Source organism: Musca autumnalis, unplaced genomic scaffold (genome assembly GCF_047663935.1).
Source record: "Musca autumnalis isolate F117 unplaced genomic scaffold, ASM4766393v1 scaffold_4, whole genome shotgun sequence".
NCBI classification, from domain to species: Eukaryota; Metazoa; Arthropoda; class Insecta; order Diptera; family Muscidae; genus Musca; species Musca autumnalis.
In genome coordinates this window covers 214,160,493-214,185,359 of record NW_027411977.1, presented here as the reverse complement: position 1 = coordinate 214,185,359, position 24,867 = coordinate 214,160,493, and the positions used below count along the sequence as shown (strand labels likewise).

The 24,867-nt window shown below is 33.6% G+C and overlaps 1 protein-coding gene across 1 annotated transcript in view; it reads left to right on the top strand.

Annotated features, from left to right (window-relative positions):
* The first annotated feature begins 16,139 nt into the window (after nt 1-16,139).
* The window catches only part of LOC141404401 (uncharacterized), a 139,464-nt gene continuing 130,736 nt past the window's right edge, over nt 16,140-24,867 (top strand). The window contains exon 1 of the mRNA XM_073987981.1: nt 16,140-16,418. The gene's annotated coding sequence lies outside the window, so the exon portion shown is untranslated. The remainder of the gene's footprint in view (nt 16,419-24,867) is intronic.

The following is a 24,867-nucleotide window of genomic DNA, read 5'->3' as shown; positions in this document are numbered from 1 at the left end:
ACAGTCATTTTGGTGGAATATTGAGGCCACAATCTTCAAAATTCCGAAAATTGGGAGGTACCGTTCTATGGGAGTTATGTGAAGGCGAGGACCTATAACAACAAATTTTAGGGGAAAAGATGAATTTCAGCCATTTCGGTGGAATATTATGGCCACAACATTCAAAATATCATGATTCGGGAGGTAAAGTTCTATGGGAACTACATGAAGATGTGGACCTATACCGACAAATTTCAGATAAAACGTTTTATGGCCCCCAACGAAGACTAAATACTACATTTCAGCCAATTCGGTGTAATAATGAGGCTAAAACATTCAAGATACCGAATATCGGGAGGTACGCTTCTATGGGGGCTATATCAACACGTGGACCGACAAATCCCATTTGCAATACCGAACATCATATCAGTAATAGAAACTACTGTACCGAATTACAATGCTCTATCTTAAAAATTACGAGCTGTATTTTGATTTCAACAGACGGACGGACGGACAGATGGACATGGATATATCGACACAGAATTTTATTCTGATCAAGAATATATATACTTTATAGGGTCTCCGATGAAAAATTCGTTGTATTCCAAACGAAATTACAAATTTAATTATACCCTACATATTATGGTGGAGGGTAAAAAATTATTTGAATAATTCACGTCCTTGAAAAAAAAGTACTTACTTAAAAAAATTTTTTAAAAAATCCACGTCCTAGAAAAAATTGTTTAAAAAATCCACGTCCTAGAAAAAATTGTTTAAAAAATCCACGTCCTAGAAAAAATTGTTTAAAAAATCCACGTCCTAGAAAAAATTGTTTAAAAAATCCACGTCCTAGAAAAAATTGTTTAAAAAATCCACGTCCTAGAAAAAAATTATTTAAAAAATCCACGTTTTAGAAAAAAAAAATATTAAAAAATCCACGTCCTAGAAAAAAAATTATTAAAAAAATTATTTAAAAAATCCACGTCCTAGAAAAAAATTATTTAAAAAATCCACGTCCTAGAAAAAAATTATTTAAAAAATCCACGTGCTAGAAAAAAATTATTTAAAAAATCCACGTGCTAGAAAAAATTATTTAAAGAATCCACGTCCTAGAAAAAAATTATTTAAAAAATCCACGTCCTAGAAAAAAATTATTTAAAAAATCCACGTCCTAGAAAAAAATTATTTAAAAAATTCACGTCCTAGAAAAAATAATTTAAAAACATTCTCTTCCTAGAAACAATTATTTAAAAAATCAACGTCCTAGAAAAAATAATTTAAAAAATCCACGTGCTAGAATTTTTTTAAATCCGCGTCCTAAAAAAATTAGTTAAAAAATTCACGTTCAAAAAAAAAATATTTTAAAAATCCACGTCTTAGAAAAAAAAATATTTGATAAATCTTCTTCCTAGAAAAAATTAATTAGAAAATCAAAATCAATTATTTAAAAAAATCCACGTCCTAGAAAAAAATTATTTAAAAAATCCACGTCCTAGAAAAAAATTATTTAAAAAATCCACGTCCTAGAAAAAAATTATTTAAAAAATCCACGTCCTAGAAAAAAATTATTTAAAAAATCCACGTCCTAGAAAAAAATTATTTAAAAAATCCACGTCCTAGAAAAAAATTATTTAAAAAATCCACGTCCTAGAAAAAAATTATTTAAAAAATCCACGTCCTAGAAAAAAATTATTTAAAAAATCCACGTCCTAGAAAAAAATTATTTAAAAAATCCACGTCCTAGAAAAAAATTATTTAAAAAATCCACGTCCTAGAAAAAAATTATTTAAAAAATCCACGTCCTAGAAAAAAATTATTTAAAAAATCCACGTCCTAGAAAAAAATTATTTAAAAAATCCACGTCCTAGAAAAAAATTATTTAAAAAATCCACGTCCTAGAAAAAAATTATTTAAAAAATCCACGTCCTAGAAAAAAATTATTTAAAAAATCCACGTCCTAGAAAAAAATTATTTAAAAAATCCACGTCCTAGAAAAAAATTATTTAAAAAATCCACGTCCTTAAAAATAATTTAAAAAATCCACGTCCTTAAAAATAATTTAAAAAATCCACGTCCTTAAAAATAATTTAAAAAATCCACGTCCTAGAAAAAAATTATTTAAAAAATTCACGTCGTAGAAAAAAATTATTTAAAAAATCCACGTCCTAGAAAAAAATTATTTAAAAAATCCACGTCCTAGAAAAAAGTTATTTAAAAAATCCACGTCCTAGGAAAAAATTATTTAAAAAATCCACGTCCTAGAAAAAAAATTATTTAAAAAATCCACGTCCTAGAAAAAAATTATATAAAAATCCACGTCCTAGAAAAAAATTATTTAAAAAATCCACGTCCTAGAAAAAACTTATTTAAAAAATCCAGGTCCTAGAAAAAAATTATTTAAAAAATCCACGTCCTAGAAAAAAATTATTTAAAAAATCCACGTCCTAGAAAAAAATTATTTAAAAAATCCACGTCCTAGAAAAAAATTATTTAAAAAATCCACGTCCTAGAAAAAAATTATTTAAAAAATCCACGTCCTAGAAAAAAATTATTTAAAAAATCCACGTCCTAGAAAAAAATTATTTAAAAAATCCACGTCCTAGAAAAAAATTATTTAAAAAATCCAGGTCCTAGAAAAAAATTATTTAAAAAATCCAGGTCCTAGAAAAAAATTATTTAAAAAATCCACGTCCTAGAAAAAAATTATTTAAAAAATCCAGGTCCTAGAAAAAAATTATTTAAAAAATCCACGTCCTAGAAAAAAATTATTTAAAAAATCCACGTCCTAGAAAAAAATTATTTAAAAAATCCACGTCCTAGAAAAAAATTATTTAAAAAATTCAGGTCCTAGAAAAAAATTATTTAAAAAATCCAGGTCCTAGAAAAAAATTATTTAAAAAATCCACGTCCTAGAAAAAAATTATTTAAAAAATCCAGGTCCTAGAAAAAAATTATTTAAAAAATCCAGGTCCTAGAAAAAAATTATTTAAAAAATCCAGGTCCTAGAAAAAAATTATTTAAAAAATCCACGTCCTAGAAAAAAGTTATTTAAAAAATCCACGTAGTAGAAAAAAATTATTTAAAAAATCCACGTCCTAGAAAAAAATTATTTAAAAAATCCACGTCCTGGAAAAAAATTATTTAAAAAATCCACGTCCTAGAAAAAAATTATTTAAAAAATCCACGTCCTAGAAAAAAATTATTAAAAAAATCCACGTCCTAGAAAAAAGTTATTTAAAAAATCCACGTCCTAGAAAAAAATTAATTAAAAAATCCACGTCCTAGAAAAAAGTTATTTACAAAATCCACGTCCTAGAAAAAAATTAATTAAAAAATCCACGTCCTAGAAAAAAGTTATTTACAAAATCCACGTCCTAGAAAAAAGTTATTTAAAAAATCCACGTCCTAGAAAAAAGTTATTTAAAAAATCCACGTCCTAGAAAAAAATTAATTAAAAAATCCACGTCCTAGAAAAAAGTTATTTACAAAATCCACGTCCTAGAAAAAAGTTATTTAAAAAATCCACGTCCTAGGAAAAAATTATTTAAAAAATCCACGTCCTAGAAAAAAAATTATTTAAAAAATCCACGTCCTAGAAAAAAATTATATAAAAATCCACGTCCTAGAATAAAATTATTTAAAAAATTCTCTTCCTAGCAAAAATTATTTAAAAAATCAACGTCCTAGAAAAAATTATTTAAATAATCCACGTCCTAGAAAAAATAATTTAAAAACATTCTCTTCCTAGAAACAATTATTTAAAAAATCAACGTCCTAGAAAAAATAATTAAAAATATCCACGTCCTTGAAAAAATAATTTAAAATATCCACGTGCTAGAATTTTTTTTAAATCCGCGTCCTAAAAAAATTATTTAAAAAATTCACGGTCAAAAAAAAATATTTTAAAAATCCACGTCTTAGAAAAAAAAATATGTGAAAAAATTAATTAGAAAATCAAAATCAATTATTTAAAAAAATCAACGTCCTAGAAAAAATTATTTAAAAAAAAAATTATTTAAATTATAAAAAAATACTCTTAAAAAATCTACGACTCTTAGGAAATATTAAAAAAATCCACGACAATTAGAAAATATTTTTAATAAATCCGTGACCCTAAGAAAATATTTTTAAAAAATCCACGACTCTCAGAAAATATTCCTTAAAAATAGAATAGATTCATAAAATATCCAAGACACGCAGAAAATATTTTTAAAAAATCTTCGACGCTTAGATTTTTTATTTAAAATAATCAACGAGCCCTAGAAAACATTTTTAAAAAAATCCGCGACCCCTAGAATATATTCTTAAAAAATTTACGACAATTAGAAAATATTATAAAAAATCTGAGGCCATTAGAAAATATCTTTCAAAAATCCACGACCCATAGATATTTTTAAAAAAATCAATGGCTCTAAGCAAATATTTTTAAAAATCGAAGAACCCTAGCAAATATTCTTAAAATGTGTACGACCTATTAGAAAAAATTCTCGATCCTCGCACTCACATTTTCTTTAGTTTTTCTCTTCGTGTTTTGGTTAAATTTGAGAGATCCCATCATGAAAAAGAATATACTTATTGAGACAAAGAGAAAACTAATTTCCCATTTTTTAGAGCATTTACAAATAAAACACTGTAACTAAATATTTTTAATTATTTAATTTTATTAGACATAAATATATAGGGAAATAAAAATTTGGGAAATTTGGGAAAGAGAACAAATTCCGCACGGAATGTTTGTTCTTGATTGGCCTGATTAAAAAATGCACGACGATTTAATTTGTTTAATATTTACTTGAAAAAGATATATATTTGGTATAATTAACATATTCATTTTAAACTTTAGAATAGAAAAAAATATTGATGTAATACAAACTCTTAAAAATTGTTATTTTTATGGGTCATTGTTGAATAACCTCAGCTGGCCTTTTATTGCCATCGAATTTTACTTTGAATCACTCGTTATTATTACCATCCAATTCCTTGCTAAAATATTTATTCTTAAAATATTCATGTAGGTTATTATCACGGATCTCCGTTATTGTTCCGCATATATAAAATAAGAATTTGGGTTGATTTTGAACTTCATTGCCGTCATCACCATCGTCCTCTTCCCCTTGTCGTAGCAGTTCCGTAAAATCTTCTCTTAACTTTTTAAACAATTCAACCATTGGTGAAGCTTCAATAGGTAATCGGGAGATAGTTTGACAAATCGCAGGATTACCAACTACAATATCGGAACGTTTAAACGCTTCTCCATAATAGTAAACATTCTTTAAATTTTGATCAATATTTTTATGAATATTACGCAAATCTTTGTTGTGATCTATTGTGGGAAAAATTTCACAAAGTTTCTCCATATATGGACTACCCAACTGCGGATCTCTCGGTGACCGTACACCATCTGGAACACTAAACATAAGAGTGAAATTTTCACTTAGTTTTTGGTAGCAGTTTGTGGTTTGCATTTTCTTCAAATCGATATTGCGAAAATGTTCGTTAATTTCTTTCAATTCTCTACCTGTGGCATATTCGTAATCGATGGGGCCACGGCAAAAATTGCCCACAAATAACTTTTGCACATTTGACAGGGATTCGTTTGCTTCTATGGGCGCGATAATATCTTCGAAGAGATGCATATGGCCATCTCTTGTGTAAATTATATTACCCCGATCTCCATGGGACATTAGGAACAACATGAACGTTTTTATGGGATGGAAATTGCAATGTTGTATATATTCCAAGATCCTTAGATATTTCTCACGTGTACAATCTTGCAATATTATAAATGGTATCTGAGCATGTTTCAATACCTTCATCAATCGGCACATATCCTCTTCGCTACCACGCCGCACACTCTTGGCACTTGTAAAATAATAATTATTTATGATTATGGCCAATGCTGGATTTATACTATAAATATAGCTATCCACTTTTGTTGTTCTAACTGTAAAATAATTCATCATAATTGTATCAGGGTCACTTGGGAATAACTGTTCATTAATCGATATCTTATGGTTTGTGACGATTAGTTTTACAAAATGGTATACATTTCTCCAGTTATCAAATATAATAGAGTTCATTATAAGTGTATTTGCATCAATACTGTGACAGGAACTACTGTCTTCCAGCCACGTATTTTCTGGGAATCCAATCTTTCTTTTGTTTTGGTCATATGAAGCTATAATGATTTTCGTTTTGTAACGTATATGAGGATTTTTAGCTATCCTATTTAGAACTTTTTCCTGCAAATTACCACAACATCGGCATTGGCAATTGGTATCTACTACTATAACGATGCTGGCATTCCTGTTGTACCTGCCCGTTTCCAACGTGGCATAAATTTCCTGCGTGGTCTCAGTAGAAGAATAGTCGAAGATTTTAGGCAAATGTGGTAGTAGTTTTTGGTAATAAGGGTCCTTTTTTTTGGTTGGGTAAATGTTGCAAGATTCACAAGTGAGAACATGAAAACGTGGGCGTAAACCAAGTATTTCTTGAATTTCATAGTCAAATTCTTTCAGATAAATAGATATGTCTTCCTGTTTTTCATTCTTAAATAAGAAATCACTTAGGAGCAACCTATTACCCGTATTAAAACATTTTTGTCTTGACATTTCGTTATTCATATAAATACATTTTTCCCAATTCTTCATGCTTCTATAAATTCAAAATGATAAAGCAATATGTCCGACTGAAACGAAATATTTCTCAAAGCGATGTTGATGAATAACTGATACAACTTGTCATTTATACGACGCCGATATGCATCGTCAAAGCAAATAGCACCGATAGATTTTTCGAAAAAAATATTCTCTTAAGCCAGAATAAGGTAGGCTATTCGAATGTACAGTGCTTAATTTGTGTTGTTTTCACTGGCATATGCCACGTGAGTTTTATTTTCTCTCAGCTGCAGTTGAGTTATATGTAGACAGCGGAATCCTATGCAAATGCATATATGGTTAGGATGGTCGAAGAGAAAATCTGATTAGACAGAAACTCGTTTTAGCACAAAATAAAACGAATTAGGCCCAAAAATTATTGCATATTTTGCATATCGTGAAAATTTTTACATACATATTTGCATAAAATGAGCATATGAAAAACCATTTGCAAAAATTTATACAAGTATTTGTGGTCTAAATATCAAACCGAAATGACTGAAATGAGGTATTTCGTCTTCGTTGGGGCTATAAAACTTTCCACCTGAAACTTATCGGTATTGGTTCAACCCTTCATATAGCCCTCACAGAACGAACCTCTCGAATATAAATTTGTTTATTTTATTGCGGCGGTGCTCAAAATATTTTGTGCATTAGTTTCTCTGAGCAAGTCTTTCCTTTGCTAGCAGATGAGAATAAAGAGAACATATGTTGTTGTTGCAGCCACGTTAACGTATATGGGTGATCTTGGCTGTTTTATTGACTTGACTGAAGAGAATTTTAAACAGAAAAATTGTACACACAACATTGGTGCTCATAAATGTTGGTGTATTAGTATTTGTAATATACTCTTTCCATTGCTAAACAATTGCATCTCAAAAATAAAGAGAGAATACGTGTGGTTTGTTTACACTTTTAACTTAAAAGTGTAAACATTGTAGACAGCGGAATCCTATGCAAATGCATATATGGTTAGGATGGTCGAAGAGAAAATCTGATTAGACAGAAACTCGTTTTAGCACAAAATAAAACGAATTAGGCCCAAAAATTATTGCATATTTTGCATATCGTGAAAATTTTTACATACATATTTGCATAAAATGAGCATATGAAAAACCATTTGCAAAAATATATACAAGTATTTGTGGTCTAAATATCAAACCGAAATGACTGAAATGAGGTATTTCGTCTTCGTTGGGGCTATAAAACTTTCCACCTGAAATTTGTCGGCATAGGTCCACGTCTTTTGAAAGTAATGGCCTCCTTGGGGGTATAAAACTTTCCATCTGAAACTTATCGGTATTGTTTCAACCCTTCATATAGCCCTCATAGAACGAACCTCTCGAATATAAATTTGTTAATTTTATTGACTTGTCTGAAGAGAATTTTAAACAGAAAAATTGTACACACAACATTGGTGCTCATAAATGTTGGTGTATTAGTATTTGTAATATACTCTTTCCATTGCTAAACAATTGCATCTCAAAAATAAAGAGAGAATACGTGTGGTTTGTTTACACTTTTAAGCAGAGTGAGGCAGAGAACATTTTTGGGTCTCTCTTGTGCTCTCAATGAGCGTAAATTTGTTGTTGTTCACAACGTGTTAGCATCTACACAGGCTGTGAGCGATAACAAATTTACGCTCACTTAGAGCACATGGGCTCTCTTGTGAGTCACAATGCCTCCTCCTGCTTTTAAGTATGAGGACGAGCATCGCTGACACACAAACACTTTTGTGTCTATAATTGAAATATTTGTTGCTGTTGTTGTTGTTATAGCACAACATTTTGTAAAAGTTTGTACAAATTTTTGGGTTATTGCAGAGACCTAATAACAATTACATTGGTATCGCTTCTACATCGCACAGTGGTCCCACTTGTATTGAAAGAAGCGCCAAAATAGTTGTGATAGAGCTACCGCATCGAAATTTTAAACATAGGTTAATAACAAGGCAAGAAGGTAGAAAAAAATTGTAGTGGATGCAGATCTACATTTAGGTATATCCCCCCATATAAAGGTACCGGTCGATTTGTGGTATTTGGACAAATATAGGCAAATTTTCCAACCGATTTGGTAAATATTTTGCATTTTGAGTTCTGAGTGAACAAACTAACTCCTTGCAAGAAATGTTCAGGTATAGCCCCCCATATAAAGGTACAACCCGATTTTCGGTATTTTGAACTATTTTTATAAAATTTTTTTAACCGATTTGGCTGTTATTTTCCAAAATACCTCTTTGCAAAAAATATTCAATATAGGTGCATGTTTAGGTATAGCTCCCACATAAACGTACCTCCCGATTTTCGGAATTTTGACAATTTTAAAGTCGTGATATAAGGAGAATAACTTGCCGGGTGCCGGAGGCTTTCCCCTGTAGTTTAAAAACAAGTAAGAATGGCGTTAAGTTTGGCCGGGCTGAACTTGTTATACCCTCCACCACGAGCTCTATTGAAGTTTTATGGAACAACTAATTTCCTTTCGTTTATGAAGGCGACTAAACACCAAATTTCCGATATTTCGTTAAGATAATGTGTGGTTCGATTCCCTGGCCAAGCACTCATTGGTATGATAGAAGTCTCCCTTGTGCCTTCTGAGATGTTTTTGAAACAATTATATTTTGTAATGTGGCAAAACCCTTCAAAATACCGAAAATCAAGAGGTACGATTCTATGGGTGCATATAGGAAGACTTGGAGCTGTACGGATAATTCTCTTCTGGAACATTTTATAAACTCATGGAGGACTAAATAAAAAAATTTCAGTCACTTCGGTGGGATATTGACGTCACACTCTTCAGAATTAGAAAAATCGGGAGGTATCGTTCTATGGAGGCTATATGAAGACGTTGACCTATACCTAAAAATTTCAGGTGGAAAGTTTTATACCCTCAGCAAAGACTAAATACCAAATTTCAGCCAATTCGGTGGAATATTGAGGCCACAATCTTCAAAATATCGAAAATCGGGAGGTACCGTCCCCCTATTTGGGCTATATTAAGGCCCCCAACGTAGACTAAGTACCAAATTTCAGTCATTTCGGAGGAATATAGAGGCCACAAACTTCAAAATACTGAAAATCGGGAGGTACCGTCCTATTGGGGATATATTAAGGCGTGGACCTATTCCGAAATATTTAGAGGGGAAAGTTGGATACCCGCAAAGAAGACTTAGTACCTAATTTCAACCATTTCGATGCATTATTGTGGCCACAATCTTCAAAATTTTGAAAATCGGAAGGAACCCTTCTATTTGGGCTATATGATGGCGTGGACCTATACCTACAACATTCAGGTGGAAATTTTTACACTCCCAACGAAGATCACATACCAAATTAAAATTGGGAGGTACAGTTCCATGGCGGCTATGGACCTACACCGACAAATTTCTAAAGGAACGTTTTGTAACCCCAAAAAAGACTAAGTACCAAATTTCAGCCATTTCGGTGGAATATTGAGGCCACATCATTTAAAATGCCGGAAATCGGGAGGTACCGTTGTCTGGGGGGTTATATTAAGGAAAGGGCCTACACCGACAAATTTCAGGGAGAATGTTTTATACCCCCAACGTAGACTGAATACCAAATTTCAGCCATTTCGGTGGAATATTGAGGTCATAACCTTCAGATACCGAAAATCCGGAGACTAAATACCAAATTTCAGCCATTTCGGTGTGATAATTAGGCTAAAACCTAAAAAAATCGGGAGGTACCGTTCGATGGGGGCTATATGAGGGCGTGGACCCAAACCGACAAATTGCTGGGGGAAAGTTTTATAACCCCAAAAAAGACTAAGTACCAAATTTCAGCCATTTCGGTGTGATAATGAGGCTAACACCTTCAAAACACTGAAAGTCGGGTGATACCGTTATATAAGGTCTATGTCAAAACGTGAACCATATAGAGCATTTGCAATACCAAACATCCTAGGAGTAATAGAAAATTCTGTACCAAATTACAAAGCTATGTCTTGAAAATTACAAGCTGAATCCTGAGTTCAACAGACGGACATGATTATGTTGACTTAGAATTTTACCCTAATCAAGAATGTATATACTTTATGGGGTCTCCGATGAATATTTCGATGTCCGATGAATATTTCGATGTCCGATGAATATTTCCGAATAACAAATTTAATTATACCCTCCATATTATGGTGGGAGCTATAAAAATGTAATGTGTTTAGAGAATATTCATTTCATTGTCAATACAAATTTTTTTTTTTCGATTTTTGTAAACGGGCGGAACCAGTGTGCGCTGGACATGGCTATATCCATGTAAAGTATATACGTGGGATCTTAAATAAGTATTTCGAGGAATTGCAAATGGAATAACAGACTTAATATACCCTGCATTATGGGGTGGAGGACGGACATGAATGAAACGTCGCAGTAGTTTTGCTGCATTTTGCATTTGTTTCTCTCTCTCTCTCTCTCACTTACACAATACGTGCACAAAAAACAAATGATAAGCTACATATAGTTGTTGTTTTATTTTCACTTATACATGCTTTACTAGCAAAGTGCCCGTCACTTTGTATGTGGAAATGACAACAAAAAATATTTTTTCCAACACCCACAGGCCCTTAGGCATGGATTTTTAAACAATATTTTTTTCCAACACCCACAGGCCCTTAGCCGTGGATTTTTAAACAATATTTTTTCCAACACCCACAGGCCCTTAGCCGTGGATTTTTAAACAATATATTTTTTATTACTACACCCAATATCGAATTTATTACAACATACGAAGTTTTCTCCGAGATTTATTTCTTATCTCCATTCTATACACCAACAGTGATTCTAATACTAAAATCCAGAATTTCAATGCCATATTTAAGCAAATACCAGAAGGTTCCAAATGTACTAATTTCCAAAACTACCTCCATATCTTAATACTACACTCTAATCTCAATTCAAAATTTCAGGATTTCAGCTCTTTCCGCCATCCAAATTCTAATTGTATCAAATTTAGTACTATTAAGTACTCTTTGTACCTTTAAGTCCGGATTGGCAAAACTAGTTCAATTCTACAACACCTCAACAGCAAACTTAATTCCAAATTGCAGGATTCCAGTGCTATCTGTTCGGTCAAATCCAAAATATACCAAAATTTAGTATCATTTCGTACCCATAAGTACGAATTTCCAAAACTAGCTGAATCCTATACTCCAACAGTAATTTCAATTCCAAATTCTAGGATATTAGGATATTGAGGCCACAAACTTCAAAAGACGGAAAATCGGAAGGTACCGTTCTATGGGGGGTATATTAAGACTGGAACCTATATCTACTAATTTAAGGTGGAAAATATTATACACCCAACGAAAACAAAATACCAAATTTCAAACATTTCTGTGGGATATGAAGGCCGCAAACTACAAAATACCGAAATGCAGGAGATACCGATTTATGGGGGTTCTATGAAGACCTCGACCTATGTGGACAAATGTCAGGTATAAAATTTTATACCCCCAACGAAAACGTAATTCCAGTTTTCGGCCATTTAGGTCTGATATTGAGGACACAACCTTAAAATACCGAGAAGTGGAAGGTACCGCTCATGGGGGATATATGAAGGCGTGGACCTATATGGAAAATTTTCATATGGAAAGTTTTATATCCCAAATGAAAACTAAATATCAAATTCATCCATTTCTGAAGAATATTGAGGCCACAACCTTCAAAATACCGAAAATCGGAGGTGCCGGCCTATGGGAGATATATGAAAGCATGGACCTATAATACAAAATTTCGGGTGGAAAGTTTTATACCCCGAACGAAGACTAAATACCAAATTTTAGCCTTTCCGGTGGGATGTTGAGGCCACAACTTTCAAAATATCGAAAATCGGGAGGTGCCGTTCTATGGGGGCTATATGAAGGCATGGACCTATACCGACAAATTTCAGTTGGAAAGTTGTATACTCCCCACGAAGTCTAAATACCAAATTTGAGCAATTTCGATGGGATATTGAGTCCTCATACTTCAGAAAACCGAAAATCGGAGGTACCGGCCTATGGGTAATATATGAACGCGTGGACCTATAACAAACAAGTGAGCAAAGGCTATAGTCGGGACGGGGCCGACCATGTGATACCCTACACCACTACCCCTGTGCATAAGCTTTTCACTGGTAAACATTTCTTTTAGGGAATATAAACCGACTACCACCAAAAATAATATGCCTCTTTGTCTCTGGGACCCCCATAAGCAACCAAAATTTCGTGACCATCCGATCAAAATTACGACCTGTTGCTTGATTGCAAAAAATGGAAGAATTGGATGCATTACCGACTATTGTGGTATCTCCCTTGTTTGAACACCTTCGCCAACCTGCTTTACACCAATGCAAAGGTAATATTTTCTTCTTCCATTGACAGGTTTTGCCGTTGGAATATCACTACTAGAAGCCAATATATTCACAAGGAATAAAACTTTGAATTTGCCTCCAAATGAGTTTTTCCCCATTCCGACCCCTAAATATTATCCGCCTATCACCAAAATCAATAGGCTTCTTCCTATGGGGGACCCGCATCAACTCCCAAAAAATTCGTGACGATCCGATTAAAATTGCGACCTGTAGCGTGATTACAAACAAATCGGAAAATGGGATACATTACCGACTATTGCGATATCTCTGTTGTTTGAGCAGCTACGACAACCTACTTTACATCGTTGTAAAGGTGATATTTTCTACTTTCCTTGCCAGGTTTTGCTTTTGATATACCTCTTAAAGAAACAGAGATATTGGCTTTGAAATAAAATGTTGACTTTTCTCCAAATAAGTGTTTGTCCATTCCGACCCCTAAATATTATCCGACCATCACCAAAATCAATATGCTTCTTCATCTGTGAGACCCCCATTAACCCTGAAATTTTCGTGACGATCCGATCAATATTGCGACCTGTAGCGTGATTTCCAAAAAAATAGAGAAATGGGATGTATTACCGACTATTGCGATATCTCCGTTATTTGGTTACCTACGCCGACCTAGTTTGCATCATTGTAAAGACGGGATCTTCTACTTTCATACTCAGGCTTTGCTTTTGGAAAATTTTCAAACAAAGCTGTGATATTTGTCAATATAATTAAAATCGCAAAAATGAAAATTTCGGTTTTATTTGCTACTATTGTGATATCTTCGTTGTTTGATCACCTACGAGCACCTACTTTACATCATTAGAAAGGTGATATTTTCTGCTTTCATTGTCAGGTTTTGCTTTGGGTATGCCCCATATAGAAGCTGAGATATTGGCTTTGGAAAAAAGCGTTGTCTTTTTATCCACCTAAGTTTTTTGCCCTTTCCGACCCCTAAATATTATCCGACCATCACCAAAATCAATACGCTTCTTCCCCTCCGGGACCCCCATCATCATCCAAAATTTCGTGACGATCCGATCAAAATTGCGGCCTGTAGCGTGATTACAAGGTTTAGATGGACAGATGGACAGACGGACAGACGGACGGACGGACGGACTGACGGACGGACACACATAGCCAGATCGACTCAGCTCGTCGAGACATTCATTTTGATATATATAAGTATGGGTCTACGACCATTATTTCGATGCGTTACAAACTTTTTGGCCAAAACCAACTTATAATACCCTCCCCACATAGTGGTGTAGGGTATAAAAATTTTAGTAGGAAAGTTGTATACTCCCAACGAAAACTAAACACCAAATTTCCGCAATTTCGGTGGGATATTGAGTTCGCATACTTCAAAATACCGGCTTATGGAGAATATATGAAGGCGTGGACCTAAAACAAAAAATTTCAGATGGAAAGTTTTATATTTCCAATGAAAACTAAATACCAAATTTCAGCCATTTTGGTGGCCACAACCTTCAAAATACGATTTTTCGGAGACACCGATTTATGGGGGGCTCTATGAAGACCTGAACTTATGCGGACAAATTTCAGGTATAAAGTTGTATACCCCCAACGAAAACTTAATTCCAGTTTTCGGCCATTTAGGTCTGATATTGAGGACACAACCTTAAAATACCGAAAAGCGGAAGGTATCGATCTATGGGGGCTACATCTAAACGTGGACCTGTACTGAAAAATTTTTGAGGGAGCTTATATAGTCTCAAAGAAAACTAAAGATAAAATGCCAGCAATTTCGGAGAGATAAGGAGACTAAAACCTTGTAGATACTGAAAATCGGAAGGTACTCCACTGACAAATGTCTCTGGGAAAGTTTAGTGGCCACATGCCAAATTTCATAGAGGACTAAATGCCAAATTTCAGTTATGTGGTTAAAATCTTTCAAATACCGAAAATCGGGAGGTACTGTGTCATGAGGGCTATATCAAAACGTAAAGCCTTACCGACCAATTTTTGGGAGAAAATATAATAGCCCCAAAGAAGACTAAATGCATGCCAAATTTCAGCTATTTCGATAAGAGAATAGGGCGAAAACCTTTAAAATACTGAAAATCGGGAGGTACCGATCTATGGGGGCCATATCAAAACGTGGACCTATACAAATTTCTGGGGGAATCTTTTGTGTCCCCGAATTTCAGTGAGAAAATCTTGCTAACACCTTAAAAATACCGAGAATCGGACGTGGACCTGTACTGACAAATTCCTGGGAGAACATTTTGTGGCCCAAAGAAGACTAAATACCAAATTTCAGGCATTTCGCTACAGAATGGTCTTTCCGAAAATCAGGAAGTATTGTTCTATTGGGGCTACACCAAAACGTTGACTTGTACTGACAAATTTCTGTAGTGCGATTCTCAAACACATTTTTAAGTTAACGACAAATATCGGTAAAATTAAAATGCTTATAAATTCGGTAATTAACGATATTTTTAGCGATAAGTTAGCGGCCAAAAGAAAGTAGTCGTAAAGTTCTAAAGATAGCAATAGTGTTGTCAACTTTTTTTTAACTTTTCATTCATAATATTTTACCGACATTTGTCGGTAACTCAAAAAATGAGTTAAAGAATCGCGCTACTGAGCGAAAATTAAAGAAAACTAAATTAAAAAAAATATATTTGAAAATTTGCCTTTTAATATTAACTATTAAATTTTTTACTCGTTGGAGGTGAGCTGAAGGATCAAAAAATTTTTGCAAGTGAAAATTGATAATTGTTTCCCCTCCCGGAAATTGTGATTTTTCGACTTGAGTCGTTTTCTTTGAAAACCACAGTCTTATCAAAATAACAGAACAATATAAACGTGTTTAAAATTTCAAACAATAAATACAGCGAATTTCTCTCAGTCGGTAGAGAGAGAGAGAGAGAAAGTGATCATGTCAGTGAAACCAACACAAACTAAGCAGGGTGCATTAGCTGGCCTTGCTTTGGTGTAAGAGAATATTTTGTTTTTTTTTTCGAGAACTCTACGGCTGCTATTTGTTTTGACGATGCATATCGGCGTCGTATTAATCACTGTTGGGCAGAAACGCTCGGCCTCATACACAAAAGAGTAAAAAATACATGACTTTCTCGCAATTTGCCCACCATTGGTATTAATCCAATGGTGAGCAAAACAGAATTTAAGAGAATATAAGAGAATTTAACATTTGTCGTTTTTCATGGTTTTTCTAAATTGTTTTTTAATTGTGAAAACACAATTTTAATCTAAAATCGTGGATGAAATTATTTATTAAATAATAATTACAAAAAATACTTAAACGTCTGAGTTTTGTTGAATTAATAAAAGTAAGAGTATTTTACAGCAGCCACCAGTGGATGCCCGTGCACAGGGCTGTATTAATCACAAGTTGTGTCAGTACGTCATCGTAATCGCTTTAAGAATGTGTTCGTTTATTTATGTAAGCAAGGGGAATTACCGCAATTTTATTAAAACAGATAAAATCTATGGTGGGACAGAAAGTGTATTTTTTTCTGATCTGCAAAGCAATTTTTTCGGATGTGTACAAAATCATATGCAGAAATTGAGAAAGATGAAGAAACGGAAGATATATCTATTTATCTGAAACAATTTGATTATGAGATACAAGAAATTCTTGGTTTACGTCCACGTCTGCATATTCTCACCTGCGTCTCTCACAACATTAGCCCAGCAAAAGAATATGACCCGTTCTACCAAAGAATATTACCACATTTGTCTAATATCTTCGACTATTCGTCTCCTGAGACAATGCAGGAAATTTATGCCAACTTTGGAACGGGCAGGTACCAACGGAATGCCAGCATCGTAATACTAGTGGATACCAAATGAGTAGAGGGGTAATGGGGCTTCTGGACCAGTAATTTGATACCTTTTTACCTCCTGTCTGTGTGTGTGTGTGTGTGTGTGAGAGAGAGAGTGTGTGTGTGTGTGTGTGAGAGAGAGAGAGATTGAGAGAGAGGGAGAGAGAGAGAGAGAGAGAGAGTGTGTGTGTGTGTGAGAGAGAGAGAGAGAGAGAGAGTATTTGGAGAGCGAGGGTTAAATTTAACTGCACAGTGGGTCAAAACAACAAAAAATTACAAGAAATATGATAGGCTAAGCCACCTATATGAACGGATGAGGGGGAGAGAGCTCGAGAATTTGAGAGACCCACATTTTTTCGATAATATAATCAAGAATACATACATACATACGTAAGCGTTTAAATATAAGCGAGGCAAAATATGAAACAATGTTGCATAATGTACCTCCTGTTTGTGTGAAGCAAAATATGAAACAATGTTGCTTATTTTACCTCCTGTATATATGATGAAGAGAGCGAGACCAAAATTTGAGGAGAGAACCGCATTTAATCAGATCCAAACCGAGAAGTTGATAGAGAACCACACTTAACCTGTATATATGTGGGAGAGACCCACATTTTTTCGATAATATAATCAAGAATACATACATACATATGTAAGCGTTTAAATATAAGCGAGGCAAAATATGAAACAATGTTGCATATTTTACCTCCTGTATATGTGTGGGAGGGAGCCAGACCGAGAAGTTGAGAGAGAACCACATTTAACCTGTATATGTGTGGGAAGGAGCCAGACCGAGAAGTTGAGAGAGAACCACATTTGATCGCTAATGTAAACAAAATACATTTCAATATATGTCTGTCCGTAAGCATGCCGAATCATGATCGTAATCAAAGTGGATTTTTCCGTCCGTCCGCCAGTCTCTCTGTGAGCATGTTCAATCATGTTCATAACTTAACATATGTATGCCCAATTAATTTCACAATATTGTGAAATTCATGTTTTAGCATACTACAGTTTTCGTATAAAAAGCAAATAATCTTAAATAAGATTCAATGTATACCCAATTAATTTCACAAGTTTGTGAAATTATTGATGATGGTCAGGTTCGTTCGTCTTTTGAATTTCATAATGCTATGAGTTGAGATGAATGTCAGAGTTTCTCATATTGCAACAAAAACCCAAGAGTAAACATTAAGTGGCCATGAAATGATTCGTACAAATTCTGTCTATTGTTTTACTCCATGTTAGCGTACTGGTGATCGATACATTGACCAAAAATTTGATTTTTTGTCAACGAGCATTTAGGCAATTTGTTTATATTTAATATAAACAAATCGTTAATAGAAGAAGAGAAAGAATATTTCTTTGCTCATATGAGATCTTGCCCTTTTTTGTTATTACACAGCTTGAGTATAATATGCATGTGGCGTTAGTGTTGACCATACTATGGTGGGAGAGGGGGATTCAAATGTGAGGTGGGGTATGGTTGAGGAGCATCTTGATGCTGGAATACATTCAATACTTTGATTCTTCTAAATACTTGTATATTGAAGGGATTTGATGAGTACGCCACCAGTACTTAATACGTCACAGATTTTTAACGGAGATTAAATGCACTGCACAGTGGGTCAAAACAACAAAAATAATATCCAAAATGTTAGGCTGAACCAAATTTAGAGTAAGTCTAAATGAAATCATTGTATGAGTGAGAGTATGGTATTATTGTCATCAAAAAACACACATACATATAAGCGTTTAAATATAGGCAAGACAAAATATGAAACAAAGTTGGATTTTTTATCTCCAGTATGTGTGGGAAGCAAAATATGAAACAATGTTGCATATTTAGCCTCCTATATATGTGAGAGAGGGAGCGATAGACAGAGAATTGGGAAAGTCAATGTATATGTAAGCGTTTAAATATAAGCGAGGCAAAATATGAAACAATGTTGCATATTTTACCTCTTGTATGTGTGAAGCAAAATATGAAACAATGTTGCATATTTTACCTCCTGTATGTGTGGGAACAAAATATGAAACAATGTTGCATATTTTTACCTCCCGTATATGTGAAAGAGGGAGATGAAATAGATAGAGAATTGGGAAAAAACCCCAACATTTTGCAATATAATCAAAGAAAAAAAAACCAAGTCAAAGCGTTTAAGGCTTGGGAATTTCGTACTCGTAACATAATTTAATTTGAGTTTAAATAAATAGGAATGAGAGAGTCTCAGTTATTGTATGACTTCAACCAGGAGTAAATATCAATGGTCACCATTTGTTATGCTCTCTATACTCAATGTTAGCGGGTTGGAGATCGATACATGGACCCAATAATTAGATTTTTTATTTTAAATTTTGCCTGTTAGAGCGAAGATCATTTTTAATGATTTCTATTAATTTTCTCGTTTAGAGTTAAGCTTGACCAGTTTTAATGACTTTTATTAATTTTCTCGTTTAGAGTTAAGCTTGATGATCGGATTTTTGTCAACAAGAACGTAGACAATTTGGTTACATTTAATCAAATGTAAACAAAAGTGGTTGTATTTAGGATTGAGGAAAAATAAACTACATATAACTTCATCAATAAATGGCTAGCAACACATGGAACATTTTCTACCAGAAGAGGTTCACTTGACAAAGATCAAAAATATGTCCACAATATAAAAACAATGTACTGCATTCGTTGATATAGCAAATTTTGCATAAATTTGCATCTGATATTTAATAGAAAGTTTTCTTAATGTCTATTTATCCAGCAGATGTTGTGGTATATCAGATGTGATGGAAGCTGGAATTATTGTTTACTCCAAAAATATCATAAGCAAGAAGAATACTTTCCAACATACCGACAATTATTGTATGCCTCGTCAATAATGTGTAATTAGGTGACCAACGATGATGTTCATGTAAGGTCTATCTTCATGTTCCTAAAAACCAATTTCCACCTCATACCAGAACGGACCAATTCATTGATATCTAAAAATCCAATGGCTAATTTTCAAACGTTTGTAAGCGTTCATCTTCACGATGGAATCTATTATCCATGACATAGGATGGTTTTTTGTTTTTGTAATTTCCAATAAACCGCTGACAGAAATATACTCCATTTCATCAAAATACAAAGGGATCACTGATGTGAATAGGGTTAAGGGGCTTTGACGCAGAGTTTCATGCCAAAAAGACTGGACAAATGATTATGCTTGATGTCTGCGCTTAACAAAGTTATTGAATAATCTTCTGTTTAACAGCATGTTTATTCGTGGTCATGATTAAACATGCCATCTATCCAAATAATTCCCAAAGATTGTGAATTTCATATTTATATTGCTTGACATTACATTTTTCATATTATCACAATTTGGAATAAGAAATAAGGTAGCTCAAGTTCGAAAAAATCTCTATCCAGTCTTCCTGAATTCATAGATTCAGGTTTCGTTCACATTGGATTCAGGTTGTGTTCAGGTTAGGTTGGGTTCAGATTGGGTTGGGTTCAGGTTGGGTTGGGATCAGGCTGGGTTGGGTTCAGGTTGGGTTGGATTCAGGTGGGGTTGGGTTCATATTTGGTTTGGATTTTACCTTACTGATGGTCCGGGAAATATTTCTCATGATTGTCACAGTTTCAAAGTCCTTATTATAAATATATATCAATGACTAATACGCATTAAAAAATAAATAAAAACAACAATATTACGATGGAGATAGATTGCATTTATTTCGTAATCGCAATGTACAAATTTGATTAATATATAATATCTGCCTCTCGTAGTTCTTCAATTATAGAATCCATCTCATTTGTATGGTCATATTTTCTACTTTGATTTGATTCCACCAACAGCTTTAGTCGTTCAACAAGAACATTGGGATCGTTCCAATATTCATATTGAGGTTTTTCGGGATTTACTCTCATTAGGCCTTTACCAGTGTGAGTACCATCGACTATCTTCTTTATTATATTAGTGTATTTATATCCTTTGTTAGATTTTACTCGTTCATTATGGTTGTAGTTTACTTTATGTGCATTTGAATCCAGTAAAATTTTCTTATATATCTCCAACTCTGATTCATCGTAGTTTTTGGGCTTTTGATGAAAGAGGAGTTCAAATAAGCCTGGTGTGAGTGCCCAATTCTGGTTTCCTACCATAATTTTTTCATTATTTATTTCTAAAGGTTTATCTCCAAATTTCCATTCCCCATTAACATTTTTATGTGGACCGTATACAGTATCCAGATTATTATTGATTTTCAATTGAAGAAGATTGTTTTCATAATCATAGTCATCATGATCAGAATAAAAAGATTCTTCTCCACCCTCGTCGTTACTTGAGTCATCTTGATTATTATCTTCTTCGTACTCATCATCACTTGGAGTGGTTTCTTCTTTAACATCTTCCTTATATCTCTTGATACTGGAAAACGATGATTTCCCATACTTGGGTATATTTTCTGTTTTAGGAATCATGTATTTGGATGCATTTTTACTTGTTGTTTTAACTAATTTGTTTAATTCATCTGTTATAGGTTTGAAGGTATTTTCCAATTGGGTTGTTCTTGCTTGTTCTCCCCTTTTAATGTTTTGAAATTTTCTTTTCAAAACATTGCGGGATTGAACCAGCCGTTTTAACATTTCTTCTTCCATTGTTAGAGTTATACTGTTAAATTTGAGTTATTGATACAATATATATAGAACCCCATCCTAACCCAACCTAACCTGAACCCAACCCCACCTGAACCCAACCTAACCTGAACCCAACCCCACCTGAACCCAACCCAACCTGAACCCATCCTAACCCAACCTAACCTGAACCCAACCTGAACCTAACCCAACCCAACCTAACCTGAACCCAACCCAACCTGAACTCAACCCAACCCAACCTGAACCCCACCTAACCTGAACCCCACCTAACCTGAACCCAACCCAACCTGAACCCAACCCAACCTGAACCCAACCTAACCTTAACCCAACCTGAACCTTACCTGAACCCAATGTGAACGAAACCTGAATCTATGAATTCAGGAAGACTGGATAGAGATTTTTTCGAACTTGAGCTACCTTATTTCTTATTCCAAATTGTGATAATATGAAAAATGTAATGTCAAGCAATATAAATATGAAATTCACAATCTTTGGGAATTATTTGGATAGATGGCATGTTTAATCATGACCACGAATAAACATGCTGTTAAACAGAAGATTATTCAATAACTTTGTTAAGCGCAGACATCAAGCATAATCATTTGTCCAGTCTTTTTGGCATGCAACTCTGCGTCAAAGCCCCTTAACCCTATTCACATCAGTGATCCCTTTGTATTTTGATGAAATGGAGTATATTTCTGTCAGCGGTTTATTGGAAATTACAAAAACAAAAAACCATCCTATGTCATGGATAATAGATTCCATCGTGAAGATGAACGCTTACAAACGTTTGAAAATTAGCCATTGGATTTTTAGATATCAATGAATTGGTCCGTTCTGGTATGAGGTGGAAATTGGTTTTTAGGAACATGAAGATAGACCTTACATGAACATCATCGTTGGTCACCTAATTACACATTATTGACGAGGCATACAATAATTGTCCGTATGTTGGAAAGTATTCTTCTTGCTTATGATATTTTTGGAGTAAACAATAATTCCAGCTTCCATCACATCTGATATACCACAACATCTGCTGGATAAATAGACATTAAGAAAACTTTCTATTAAATATCAGATGCAAATTTATGCAAAATTTGCTATATCAACGAATGCAGTACATTGTTTTTATATTGTGGACATATTTTTGATCTTTGTCAAGTGAACCTCTTCTGGTAGAAAATGTTCCATGTGTTGCTAGCCATTTATTGATGAAGTTATATGTAGTTTATTTTTCCTCAATCCTAAATACAACCACTTTTGTTTACATTTGATTAAATGTAACCAAATTGCCTACGTTCTTGTTGACAAAAATCCGATCATCAAGCTTAACTCTAAACGAGAAAATTAATAAAAGTCATTAAAACTGGTCAAGCTTAACTCTAAACGAGAAAATTAATAGAAATCATTAAAAATGATCTTCGCTCTAACAGGCAAAATTTAAAATAAAAAATCTAATTATTGGGTCCATGTATCGATCTCCAACCCGCTAACATTGAGTATAGAGAGCATAACAAATGGTGACCATTGATATTTACTCCTGGTTGAAGTCATACAATAACTGAGACTCTCTCATTCCTATTTATTTAAACTCAAATTAAATTATGTTACGAGTACGAAATTCCCAAGCCTTAAACGCTTTGACTTGGTTTTTTTTTCTTTGATTATATTGCAAAATGTTGGGGTTTTTTCCCAATTCTCTATCTATTTCATCTCCCTCTTTCACATATACGGGAGGTAAAAATATGCAACATTGTTTCATATTTTGTTCCCACACATACAGGAGGTAAAATATGCAACATTGTTTCATATTTTGCTTCACACATACAAGAGGTAAAATATGCAACATTGTTTCATATTTTGCCTCGCTTATATTTAAACGCTTACATATACATTGACTTTCCCAATTCTCTGTCTATCGCTCCCTCTCTCACATATATAGGAGGCTAAATATGCAACATTGTTTCATATTTTGCTTCCCACACATACTGGAGATAAAAAATCCAACTTTGTTTCATATTTTGTCTTGCCTATATTTAAACGCTTATATGTATGTGTGTTTTTTGATGACAATAATACCATACTCTCACTCATACAATGATTTCATTTAGACTTACTCTAAATTTGGTTCAGCCTAACATTTTGGATATTATTTTTGTTGTTTTGACCCACTGTGCAGTGCATTTAATCTCCGTTAAAAATCTGTGACGTATTAAGTACTGGTGGCGTACTCATCAAATCCCTTCAATATACAAGTATTTAGAAGAATCAAAGTATTGAATGTATTCCAGCATCAAGATGCTCCTCAACCATACCCCACCTCACATTTGAATCCCCCTCTCCCACCATAGTATGGTCAACACTAACGCCACATGCATATTATACTCAAGCTGTGTAATAACAAAAAAGGGCAAGATCTCATATGAGCAAAGAAATATTCTTTCTCTTCTTCTATTAACGATTTGTTTATATTAAATATAAACAAATTGCCTAAATGCTCGTTGACAAAAAATCAAATTTTTGGTCAATGTATCGATCACCAGTACGCTAACATGGAGTAAAACAATAGACAGAATTTGTACGAATCATTTCATGGCCACTTAATGTTTACTCTTGGGTTTTTGTTGCAATATGAGAAACTCTGACATTCATCTCAACTCATAGCATTATGAAATTCAAAAGACGAACGAACCTGACCATCATCAATAATTTCACAAACTTGTGAAATTAATTGGGTATACATTGAATCTTATTTAAGATTATTTGCTTTTTATACGAAAACTGTAGTATGCTAAAACATGAATTTCACAATATTGTGAAATTAATTGGGCATACATATGTTAAGTTATGAACATGATTGAACATGCTCACAGAGAGACTGGCGGACGGACGGAAAAATCCACTTTGATTACGATCATGATTCGGCATGCTTACGGACAGACATATATTGAAATGTATTTTGTTTACATTAGCGATCAAATGTGGTTCTCTCTCAACTTCTCGGTCTGGCTCCTTCCCACACATATACAGGTTAAATGTGGTTCTCTCTCAACTTCTCGGTCTGGCTCCCTCCCACACATATACAGGAGGTAAAATATGCAACATTGTTTCATATTTTGCCTCGCTTATATTTAAACGCTTACATATGTATGTATGTATTCTTGATTATATTATCGAAAAAATGTGGGTCTCTCCCACATATATACAGGTTAAGTGTGGTTCTCTATCAACTTCTCGGTTTGGATCTGATTAAATGCGGTTCTCTCCTCAAATTTTGGTCTCGCTCTCTTCATCATATATACAGGAGGTAAAATAAGCAACATTGTTTCATATTTTGCTTCACACAAACAGGAGGTACATTATGCAACATTGTTTCATATTTTGCCTCGCTTATATTTAAACGCTTACGTATGTATGTATGTATGTAT